The sequence below is a fragment of the Odocoileus virginianus genome, chromosome 8 (genome assembly GCF_023699985.2).
Source record: "Odocoileus virginianus isolate 20LAN1187 ecotype Illinois chromosome 8, Ovbor_1.2, whole genome shotgun sequence".
NCBI classification, from domain to species: Eukaryota; Metazoa; Chordata; class Mammalia; order Artiodactyla; family Cervidae; genus Odocoileus; species Odocoileus virginianus.
Genome location: NC_069681.1, coordinates 13,695,226 through 13,707,290, shown reverse-complemented (window position 1 = coordinate 13,707,290; position 12,065 = coordinate 13,695,226). Strand labels below are relative to the sequence as shown.

General features: G+C 36.2%; 1 protein-coding gene across 3 annotated transcripts in view; it reads left to right on the top strand.

Moving 5' to 3' along the window:
- The window catches only part of TSC22D1 (TSC22 domain family member 1), a 124,301-nt gene that overhangs the window by 81,681 nt on the left and 30,555 nt on the right, over window positions 1–12,065 (top strand). The window contains exon 1 of one of the 3 annotated variants that reach the window (XM_070471194.1): window positions 5,631–5,661. The exons of the other annotated variants lie outside the window; for them this stretch is intronic. The gene's annotated coding sequence lies outside the window, so the exon portion shown is untranslated. Of the gene's footprint in view, window positions 1–5,630; window positions 5,662–12,065 lie in introns of those variants that run through there. 3 annotated transcript variants of the gene reach the window in all.

The window sequence follows — 12,065 nt, the reverse complement described above, 5'->3', positions numbered from 1 at the left end:
GGCTCAGATCCAGGGCCATGACTTGTCTTTATGGATGCGACTACTTACCTCTCAGCCTAACAAGACAGAAAAGTTACCTCTTCTTGATACTGTGTATAACTGGTAACCATTTGCCCGTTTCATTTATTTTTTTTTTTTTTTGATCTCCTGAAGCCCAGAAAGCCTGGTGATCAGATTTTAAGAACTGTATGATAAAAGAGTCAGTAATTCTCAAACAAGATCTAAGGTGGTGGTTGTTTAGTCGCTCAGTCGTGTGTGACTCTTTGTGAGCCCATGGACTGTAGCCCATCAGGCTCCTGTATCCATGGGATTTTTCCAGGCAAGAATACTGGAATGGTTTGTCATTTCCTCCTCCAGGGGATCTTCCCAAACCAAGGATCGAACCCATGTCTCCTGGTTTTCTGTATTGGCAGGCATATTCTTTACCACTGCACCATCTGGGAAGCCCAAGATCTAAGGAAACAGAGCCTGTTTCCTAGGAGTAGTGACTTTTTGAGTCAGATGTTAAACCTTACTCAAAAAATTATCTGCTTAGGCCTATGAATTTGGGCATGTTTCCTGGTCTTTCTGTGCCTCAGTTTTCCTGCCTATAAAATGAGTTCTTACGGGCTTCCCAGGTGGCGCTGACGGTAAAAGAACCCGCCTGCCATTGCAGGAGACGTAAGAGACGCAGATTTGATCCTTGGGTTGGGAAGACCCCCTGGAGAAGGAAAAGGCAACCCACCCTAGTACTCTTTCCTGGAGAATCCCATGGATAGAGCAGCCTGGTGGGCTACAGTCCATAGGGTCACAAAGAGCCAGACACGACTGAAGCAACTTAGCACAGCACAGAGTTCTTATGGGGATTATATGAGATACTGTATATATAAAGTACTGAGGACAGTGTTTGGATACTAGTTCCTCAATAGTGGTAATATTATTGTCTATATATTATTTTTATTATTTTCTTTTGTTGTTGTTTTTCAGTCGCTAAGTTGTGTCCGACTCTTTGTGACTCCCTGGACTGCAGCACGCCAGGCTTCCTTGTCCTTTACTATCTCCCAGAGTTTGCTCAAACTCATGTCCCTTGAATCGATGATGCCATCTAACCATCTCATCCTCTGTTGTCCCCTTCTCCTCCTGCCCTCAATCTTCCCCAGTATCAGAGTCTTTTCCAGTGAGTCAGCTCTTTGCATCAGGTGGCCAAAGTATTGGAGCTTCAGCATCAGCCCTTCCAATGAATATTCAGGGTTGATTTCCTTTAGAATTGACTGGTTGGATCTCCTTGCAGTCCAAAGGACTCTCAGGTCTTCTCCAGCACCACAATTAGAAAGCATCAATTCTTTGGTGCTCTGCTTTCTTTATGGTCCAGCTGTTCTTACACTGATATATGATTACTGGAAATACAGCTTTGACTCTGCAGATCTTTGTAAGCAAAAATGTTTCTGCTTTTTAATACACTAGGTTTGTCATAGCTTTTCTTCCAAGTAGCAGGTGTCTTTTAATTTCATGGCTGCAGTCACTGTCCACAGTGATTTTGGAGCCCAAGAAAAGAAAATCTGCCACTGTTTCCACTTTTTCCCCTTTTTTTCGCCAGATGTCATAATCTTCGGTTTTTGAATGTTGAGTTTCAGGCCAGCTTTTTCACTCTCTTCTTTCACTTTCATCAAGAGGCTCTTTAGTTCCTCTTTGCTTTCTGCCATATTGGTGGTATTATCTGCATATCTGAGTTTTGTATATTTCTCCCAGCAGTCTTGATTCCAGCTTGTGATTTATCCAGCCTGACATTTCGCATGATGTACTCTGCATATAAGTTAAATAAGCAAGGTGACAGTATACAGCCTTAATAAACTCCTTTCCCAATTTGGAACCAGTCTATTGTTCCATGTCCAGTTCTAATTGTTATTTCTTGATCTGCATACAGATTTATCAGAAGGCAGGTAAGGTGGTCTGGTATTCCCACCTCATGAATTTTCCACTGTTTGTTGTGATCCACACAGTCTAAGGCTTTCGCATAGTCTATAAAGCAGAAGTAGATGTTTTTCTGGAATTCCATAACTTTCTGTATGATCCAGCAGATGTTGGTAATTTGACCTCTGGTCCCTCTGCCTTATCTAAATCCAGCTTGTACATACATTATTTTTTACATAATTTTTCCTGTGCCAGACATGTGAAATGTAACTTTTCATGTAAATTTAAAATGTAAATTTTAAAATTTCCTCAAACTTAAGACTTCTGGAAATTTCTGGCATCTCAGAGGGAATGTTGTGATTTAACTATTTAAGCAACTTAAAGTAATTCCAATCTTAAGTTCAGTTCCAGCTTACACAAAGAACCTGTTGAAATTCTTTTACTTTTTATATAAGGAGTTAATTTAAAAATAGGAATGATGCTTGCTATGTTCTCCATCGTTCCCTCTTCCCTCTGCTTCACACACATCTGACTCCTGCCAGTGCTAGATGCTGGCGGTCCAACAGTCAGAAAAGCACCTGTGTTCCGTATCTTCTATGCGTAGAGCACACAGGTGTGCCATGCTGTCCCATCTTCAGTTATACAGGTGACTAAATTCTATAAAGCAGCGGTATTCATGTGTATTGCTGGGAAGGACTGGGGGCAGGAGGAGAAGGGGACGACAGAGGATGAGGTGGCTGGATGGCATCACCGACTCAATGGACATGAGTTTGAGCAAGCTGGTGTTGGTGATGGACAGGGAGGCCTGGCGTGCTGCGGTTCATGGGGTTGCAAAGAGTCGGACACGACTGAGCGACTGAACTGAACCAATTCAGGTCTATGAGAGCATTTCACAGGGAGACCTCACCTGGTCTAAGTGTTAGGAAAAGACTCACTTTGGGAAGGAACTTGAGATGAAGTCCAGAGATTGATCAGTGTCATTAACTAGGATCAGGGTGAACAGGGCAAGGCATGCATTTCACACGGACATGATGTGCTTGAGATGAAAGGGAGCCATTATAAAAAGGTGTGTTCTTAAAAAAATGTAATGAATTCTTTTTTTTACAGTTGTGGTATTTTACTGTTAAATATATTCTGTCTAGGAAGATCTAAGTATTTTAAGTATTATAACAGTCTTAAAATTTTTAATCAATAACTGCGATAGTCTTTTCTTAATAAAATCTTTATGTTTAAGAAAATGTAAAAAGGAATGATTTTTAAGGTAAATTGTAATTACTAAATATTGAAAATAGTCATAAAATTTGATTCAATAAGCTGTGCTTTCAATATGAAAGAGTATTTTAAGATAATTTATTCTTGATTATTTCAGGGGTCAGATCATGTGGCTAATGAATAATTTTCATCACTTTCATTCTTAAAAATAGAGCACATCATCCCTGTTTTGGGGGGCTTCCCTGGTGGCTCAGCTGGTAAAGAATCTACCTGCAATGCAGAAGACCTGGGTTCGATCCCTGGGTTGGGAAGACCCCCTGGAGAAGGGAAAGGCTACCCACTCCAGTATTCTGGCCTGGAGAATTCCATGGGCTGTGTAGTTCATGGGGTTGCAAAGAGACATGACTTGAGCAACTTTCACTTCACTTTCTCACTGTTTTTGTCAATTGTACCATTTATTACTTGGAAACCAAAAAAAGGAGGATCATTTCATCATTTATTCAAAATTTATTTCAAGTGACAAATAATGCGTGTTTTGGACAGATTTAGAACTAACCATTCTGTTCTATAATATTTTGAGTGTATTTTTTTTTTTCTGTACTTGTATTCCTAGAAATAAACTGCACCAGTTGTTCTGTAGTTTGTTTATAGTTTATGTAACTGCTGAAGTAGGAAGTTAAATAGATCTTGAAGAATACCTAATTTATGTATTCTGTCAGCAGTGACATTTCAACTTTTATTAGCTACTCCATATCCCTTAGAATTTTAACATGTCTTGTTAGAATCATAGTTGGTGATGATTGTATAATCTATGCCTTCATCCACTGATGCCCCCTTCTCCAACAGAGTTTCTCACATGGACTCCTGTGGCTTATCTAGTGTCAACCACATGGCACTAATTTTAATTTTCTCCATCTTTTTGGGCCACCCACTAGGTTCTGTTCTGTTCATGGGGGAGTGCCTCTTTTGGTGTTTTTTGTTGCTGATCCTTTCTTGGTGATTGCAGGAACCACCCAGGGCTGTGTTAGTGAATGATATCTAGGACTTGATGGTGAAGCTGTCTAGCCTGGGAGTTTTATTTATAAAAAGGTTTTTCACTGTTGATTTAATTTTATTTAGTGGAAATATTGGGCTGTTCAGATTTCCTATCTCTTCAGTCTGTTCCAGTAAATAATGTTTTTCTAGCAATTTGCCTATTCTGTATTTTTAAATGATGGCTGTCCTCCTATTTCTTTCTTGGTATTGCTTATTTCTGCCTTCTCTTTTTTCCTAAATCATACTGGGGGTTTGACATTTTAGTCTTTTCCACGGGGCCAATTTTTGGCCATGTTGATCTTCTCATATATGTTTTCTGTTTTAATTGCTTTTGCTATTACCTTTGCTAGCTCCTTTCTTTTACTTTCTTTGGGTTGATTTTGCCAAGTTTTCTCCTCTGTGGTAAAGCCTCATTATTACTTTAGTATTTATTCTAATGTTCAAGACTGTTACTTTGGTTACATCCTACGAGTTTTGAGACATACTATATTAATTTTAATCTCATAATTTAATAGGAAATCTGTGATGTTGATCCCTTTGCTTTGTATTTTTTATTACAAATGTTGCTGAATTTTCTAAAGTTTAATCTATTTTTTGAAAGCTCCAACTTGGACATTTACTGGTTATTGTGTTCTATAATTGATACCATCCAGCTTTTGCTGATGATCACATCCTTTCATTTTGATTTTCTCAGTCCTTTTCTACCTTCCAAAGTAGCGTTGTGTAGGAGAAAAACAAATGAAGAACTATGTGTTTCTCTGTATTTCCCACCCCGTCCCCACGTCTGCTCCAGTAGAATGGTGTATTTGTAAGACTAGAGTAGAGTATCCTGGAGGTAAGTTGTAGGAAGTACCAAGGGCCCTCTTGGGAACTGAGCAGCTGCTGGGCAGGAAGTTTCTGCCTCTCTCCCTGAGCCCTTCGCGTCTGCTTGTTCCAGTTTTGCTTTGCGAAGCCTCTTTAATGTTCCTCTCTTCCCTTGCCTTCTTCTTCTTCCCTCTTCTGATTCTTCTCTCTCTCCCTTCCTCCCCACCTTTTTCTCTTCCTCCCTCCCTCCCCAGCTTCTTCTCTCCAATCTTCATCCCTCCCTTCATCTTTTTTCTCCCTCAAATCTTCCTTCTATTCTTGTCTTCATTGCTGCCCTCACCCCCCAGCATGTTTCCAAAGTTGGAAAGCCCCCGCACTAGATACTCCTGATTTTTGGATCTAGAAGACCCGCAGGAGCCATATGGCATTGACTTGTTACACTCTTAAGAAAACCTAAGGAAAATCTCCTATGCCCTTTCAAATCCTCGAAGCAGAGCATAGTGTTACTGTTCTCTGGGAAGCCAGGTCATCCTGAAGAAATTGGGTCACTGCCCCTTTAAATAGAAACTGCCTGGAGGGAGGGGTGGAACTCGGGACACTTCCTGAAGCGCTGGGCCCACCCGGAGCGTCAGTTGGGGCTGAGTGGAAGGAGAGGGCCCCAGGAAACCCCGTGGTGTGTGTACCGGGAAACTTGTTCTGTAGTCTGGTGGTAGACCTGCTGTGAGTACTCAGCTGCCGTCAAGTAACTGTGTAAAGAATTGCCCGCCCAGTGGCCCTATTCTTTATCTTGAAAGAGAGTTGACTTCTAAATACCCGTATTGGAGGGTGAAATAAGGTTCAGTTCAGCCATTTTTATGTCCTGGTTGGAACATTTTAAAAGATATATATATATATATATATATTTAAAACCACTTGTAAGATTATTTGGAGATTATCAAGGAAATAATTTTTTCCCTTCTCTTTTTAACTGAGATGAATTCTGTAATGTCCATTTTTTAGCTTTAGATCTTTAAAAGCTTAGTTGCATAACACCTTTTTAATTTGATTCCCCATGTAGAGCGCTAATGAATTGACTTAAAATTGTAGATGATTTAGGACTTTATATTGAGCTTTTCTATCAGAAAATGTCAGTATCCCTTCATTTAGCTACTTAAAAATGATGTTAGCTGTACTTTATAGTATGTTTTGAAATTAAAGATCTTTAGATTTATGTGTAAGTCAGTTGCATGGTTCTTCTGAGTTGCTCAGAATTGTTGTGAATGCTTCTTAGAGCTGGTGAATTCTAGCTTAATTTAAATTATGTTGTATATTATGTATATTTTATGAGTGTATGTATATATGTGTGTGTGTATATATATATATATATACACACACACACACTGTCTCTACTGTTTCTGTAACTTAAACTGATTTGAATCCTGGCAAAAATCCTCATCCAATTGTATAGTTTCTACATAAATTTAAAGTACTTCAGAGTAGTTGGTATTAACTTTTAAAATTGAGAATTCTAATTTTAAAAGTAAGTTTAAAAGTAAAATTCACTAGCTTCACATTGGAGAAAATAGTTATAGGAATTTTGCAATTGGCTTAGGTGACTCCGATGGTAAAGAATCTGCCTGCAGTGCAGGAGAGTTGGGTTCGATCCCTGGGTTGGGAAGATCTCCGGGAGAAGGGAATGGCTACCCTCCCCAATATTCTTGTCTTAAGAGTTCCACAGACACAGGAGCCTGGTGGGCAAGTCCACGGGATCGCAAGTGTCCGACACAACTGAGCGACTAACACTTTCACTACTTTACCAAAGAAAGACACAGATTATGGTTAATTTTATTTAAAGAGAGGTGAATCAAAAGATAATGGACAAAGAAACTTTTAAATCTTTTAAAATTAAATCTGTAGATTTCATCAGTACTAAGCTTGAAGAAAAGTTATACATCAGAGCTGAAATTGCAAAGGGAAATTTTCTGCATAGCATAAATGAAAATCCTTGAATCTTAAAGGAGAAATAATCTTTTTGCCTAAATTAACTCTTACATATGATGGCAATTTTTTCTAGTTATTTTTAGTGAAAAACGTATGAATCCTGTTTTTAAAATTCTAATTTCTGTTTGATTTATGGATTCCTGAGGTGTGTGTAAACTTTATGATAGAGTCATGATCTGACTGCTAATGGTCAAATATTTGTTTTCATAACAATATAGATATAAATGGAAAGCTGGTTTTTTTTAAATCACTGAAATAACTTAGATTTTAGTTACTGATTAAACAAATGGCCAAGAGTTGTTGTTTATGATGTAATTATTTTTTAGAACTGGCTTATGATGATTTTTATAAAAAGCATACTTTTGTTAAACCAAATAAAGCTAATGATTTACAAATGAATAGTTCACTGAAGTTAATGGTTAATTGAAAATATTTTAGATATATAGGATGAATTTCATCTCAATTATAACATTAAGTGATCTTATTTGCCCACTTGTTTTGTCATATCACTTGCTTCTCTGATTTGGCTTTAGAAATAACTTAATACTTTATAAATGTTTCTGCATGTATTTTCTCTTTTGGATCCTTAGAATAATTTATGAGGGAGGTAAAACAAATACTCTTATCCTTATTTTACAAGTAAAGAAATTAAAATCAAGAGATTGTTACCAGTCAGACGCAGTCCTAGTCTTTCAGCTGCTGAGTTTGTACGTTTTATATGTATGTAGTACAAATAAAGTATGCCTAATAAGTATTTGTTGAATGAGTTAGCATAAATAATTTTTCTTATAAAGTAATAGACTTATTCATGATTTAATTAGATATTTCTTTAATAAGAAATTTGGATGATATAAGAAATTAGAAGGGAAAAGTCATCTTCAAATTCATCTACAGTGCATTTGATGAAACATAAAAATTTTTTTGAAAGATAAAAAATTATCTCACATTATTTGTATGTGATTGTAACAAAAACATAATTCTATATATAAACATTAAAAATACATAATCATAGTGTATAGTATGATATTTTTAACTGATATCATACTTCATTGTCAATTTAAAATCTGATAGTTGACCTGGTGTCAGTGAAGAAGCATTTCTAGAGGATTTATGTCCAATTTTAGGAAAATTTAGGGAGAAAATTAAGAAAAGTTATTTATTTTATCCAGAAAACTAACAGAGGAAACAGAATGAAAAAAGGACTGTGATAGAACTTTAAAAAGTGGCGCTTGGTTAAAAGGAATTTGAAACAAATTCAAAAAACCTTTCTTTAATTTTCTTTAATCTTCTATTTTTTTGAATTTGCTTATGGAATTTATATATAATACTGGTATCCTGTAGCCATTCAATGGGTTGTTTGGACATTTTAACTTTAACAGAAAAGATAAAAAGATTGTGAAAACATTTATCTGCATAATCATTATCCCTGATACAACTTGTTGTTTTGTGCTTTTTTCTATTAACATACTACAAAACTTTCTGTTATAAAAAGAAACAATTAGCAAAGCTGTGCAATTAAATGTGAAGCTTATCTGGAGAATGACTTTGAGGATGGGAGGAGTGGACAAAAGTAGATAGCTCAAAGCAAAATTAGCTGCCATTCTTCCTAAATTCCATTATTCTCTCTACACACTGGTCTTGAAATACTTACCATTAACACTGTCTCCTTGCCTCTCCTACTAAACGGTACTTTTTTGATGGTAAAGACTGCATTTTCATGTCTCCTCCTCAGTACCTGGCATACACAGCAGGGTCTCAGATATTTGTTGGATGGAGAGGGAAATCAGATAATACCAGTGGCTTTAAATTTGATACCAGCATGTGAAGTAGAAACTGTGGTTTATATGAAAAAAAGAGAAGGCACAGATGCAGGGCTGTGAGGATAAAAGAGATGACCAGTTTGTTGTTAAAGAAGTAAATTCAAATGATGCTGCAGAACTGAAAAATGTAACAGTCTGTTTGCCTTCTCTTCTGGAAGTTTTAATAGTTAAAAGAAAACATAAATACTATTTAAAGTCATCATTAACAGAAAAACAAAAACCAAAAAGATAACTCATTATCTTTTCAGAACATTTAAAGCAGATATTCTACTTTAACTATGTAAATATCTATTCTATTGGATATGGCACTTGGAAACGGGAAGTAGACAGGCTCTGTCACTTGGGACAGATTATTTGATCTCTAAGCCTCAATGACCTTCTTAGTATCTTAGGGGGATAAGAATGGTTACCTACTTCACAAAGTTAACATGATTATTTTATGAGAGAGGTAAGGTGAAGTACATAACACAGATTTATAGGAAACTCTCAATAAATGTTAACTTATTACAGTAAACTAAATTACAGTTGAGCTGTCACTTTAATAATAATTTTAAAATTATTTAAAATAATTTAAATTTTTATTTAAATTTATTTAAATAAATTTATTTTATTTCGTGCAACCTGATTGTAATTGGTGGTCATATTTTCACAGAATAAACTTCCAATCCTATATATTTCAAAAGTGACTTAATCTTCACTGAACAATTTTCTTAAAGGGAATTAATACAGATGGTGCTCTGAAAATGTCAGGCGTTCTGTATTTTTATCCACTATTTTAAAACTAGTCTTTGTATGTCAACATGATATTAAGAAACTTCATAATTATTTAGACTCATTAGGGAGTTTGGATAATTTAAGAATTAGAAAATGTATGTAGTTAAGGTACTGTGGCAGTTTACCGTACTTCATTTATGCCTACTTCATTGTTTAAGGTTGATCAAACAATGCTCTCTAGTGGGCAATAAAAATTTATAGTTCCACGTATTTAACAGGATGGTTATTTGATTACCAGAAAGGAAAGTGTGATCCCTAATTGATGTGATGAATTTGTTGGGAGCTCCAGGTGCTCACAGTTGAATTTCTACATCTTGTATTTGAAGAGAACAATCGAGTTTTGACCTTAGAAACAACTTCATTAAATCAGATGTTGACAATTTAATACATTTTCATAAATTTTATGAACATCAATATCAGTATTTAAGATTTTAAAATAAGTCTTACAGTATCTTGATGAATATTTTTCTAAATAAGCATTTTTAAGTCACAGTTTGTTTTCAAGTATGAAGTGGTGAAGGTCTTTTGAATAGGTACCACAAGGTGGCAGGATTGTGTTTTCGTAGATTCTTTTTGCTCTGATGGCCTGCAAATTCTTGGTTATCTGAGATTAGTGTTTTCCATGTGGTTAACTGTTAAGCATTTTATATACCAGGACTTTTAAATTTTAACTTTTCTAATGGAAAAGCTTTAAAGTACTTTCCCTGTTTTCCTGAATTCTTAAGCAGAAAAATATAATTTAGCCTTTATCAATAAGCCATTTGAATACCAGTTACTGGATTGCGATTAAGATGAAGTGCGAGATAAAGGTGGTGTGTGAGGAATGAGGACTTGGCCCGGCAGAAACGCTAGAACTCAGTGCTGTAAAAACTTGTGCTGTTTGCATTAGCTTGCTTTTCTGCATATCTACATTTTTTCCAAACGAAGTGAAGTCAATCATGTCCAGTGCCAGACTCTGGTATAGTAGAACATAATTGCTTTCTGCAAAATTAAACAGAAATGAAGACAGCTGTTGCCTTTTCCCCAGGAGTAGGGTGGAGAGTGGAGTGGAGGAAAGAAAATAAACTATGAGCCTTAAAAAGTCTTCATCAAAGACCGCTTTGGTAAAGCAACCCCAGACAGTGAGGATTAGGATTCTGTAGTTATGAGGGACATTAGAAACTAGTATAGCTGCTTGTGGAGCAACTTTCAGAAGTATTTCCTGTGATAATATTTTAGATTCTGAGTTGTACATAATTTGTATAAAAGAGATAATACTGATTATAAAAGACATCTCTAATTATATACTTAGAGATGGACGTATTTCCATGGTGACTGTTCTTCTGCTGTGGTCCTAGAGCTGTTTCAAGGTCGTTTGTGCCTTTACTGGTGGTACAAGTGTTGGGTAAAATCTTCAGTATCTTGGAGGCTGCATTTTTTGCCAGAACCTTTCCCTCCCCTCCCACATACTTCCAGTTGTTCCCGTGAATCTATTACAGCAGAGGTTTGGCCTAATAAAAATAGGTTTTCTTTTGGATTTGTTTCCTTCACTAATTATTTGCATATTTTTTGTAATCTTTGAAAAGATATGGGTAGAATTCATGGGACCAAATTTCAGAACAAATCCATTTAACCTCCCATGAGCTTGGAGAAAGTACTGTTGAGCTCTGGTGATGAAGCTCTTTGAAGAAGAGGATGTAGCTTCCTTCAGCACCCATTTATTTCTCTGGCTTTCTGGAATGTTCCTTGACCTGCCTTCTGAGTTAATGAGAAAACTTTGAAAGGACTGCAGAGAAGCCCCTGGAAATGACCATTAAGTTAGCTCTACCTGAAATAGTTATCAGCGCATAGACCCTTGATCCTTTCTTCTCAGTTCTCAATGACACGACTGTTTTTAACCTATAGTAGAAGAGAAAGTAGGAGTTTCATGACTAAATATATGGATAAACTTCCCTAGCTTGTAGTTTAAGCTTGTACATGCTTTCCTCCTGATAAGGTATTATATGTTTTTAAGTAAAAGTGATCTTCAAGATTTGCAAACTGGTTTTGTGGATTGTATAAAAGATTCATGCTCTAAGAAATAGCCATAACCTGCCCTGTTACCCAAGGGCAGTTTTTGTGTAACTGTACAGGCTGGAGCGGAATTAACTCTAATTTTGAGATTACCCGAAAGATGCAAGAGGTTAGCTGTGTTAAGAACATCCTGCTACACGTTCTGCCAAAAATTGAAGAACTGTGAGCAAAAGCAGCATATTTGAAGTGGTACCAAGTTTGAACATTTAACTCCAAGGTACAATCTCATTAAAGGTATTAGCCCACAGTTTAAGTATTATCCTCCTTTTAAATGTAGTTTTAAGATAGATTTAATTTTTGTTTTGGTGAAGGAATTTTGGACTAAAAATGCATTGCAGTTGAATTTTTAAAAATTTTTTTCAAGTCTATTAGATAGAGAACATTTTATTTTTTAATTGAAAGATAACTGCTTTATAATGTTGTGTTTAAAAAAAGTTAGTGATGAGTTACAGCAGTTACCTACAGACTTTGACCGCCAAGATAAAGGTTGGGATTTTA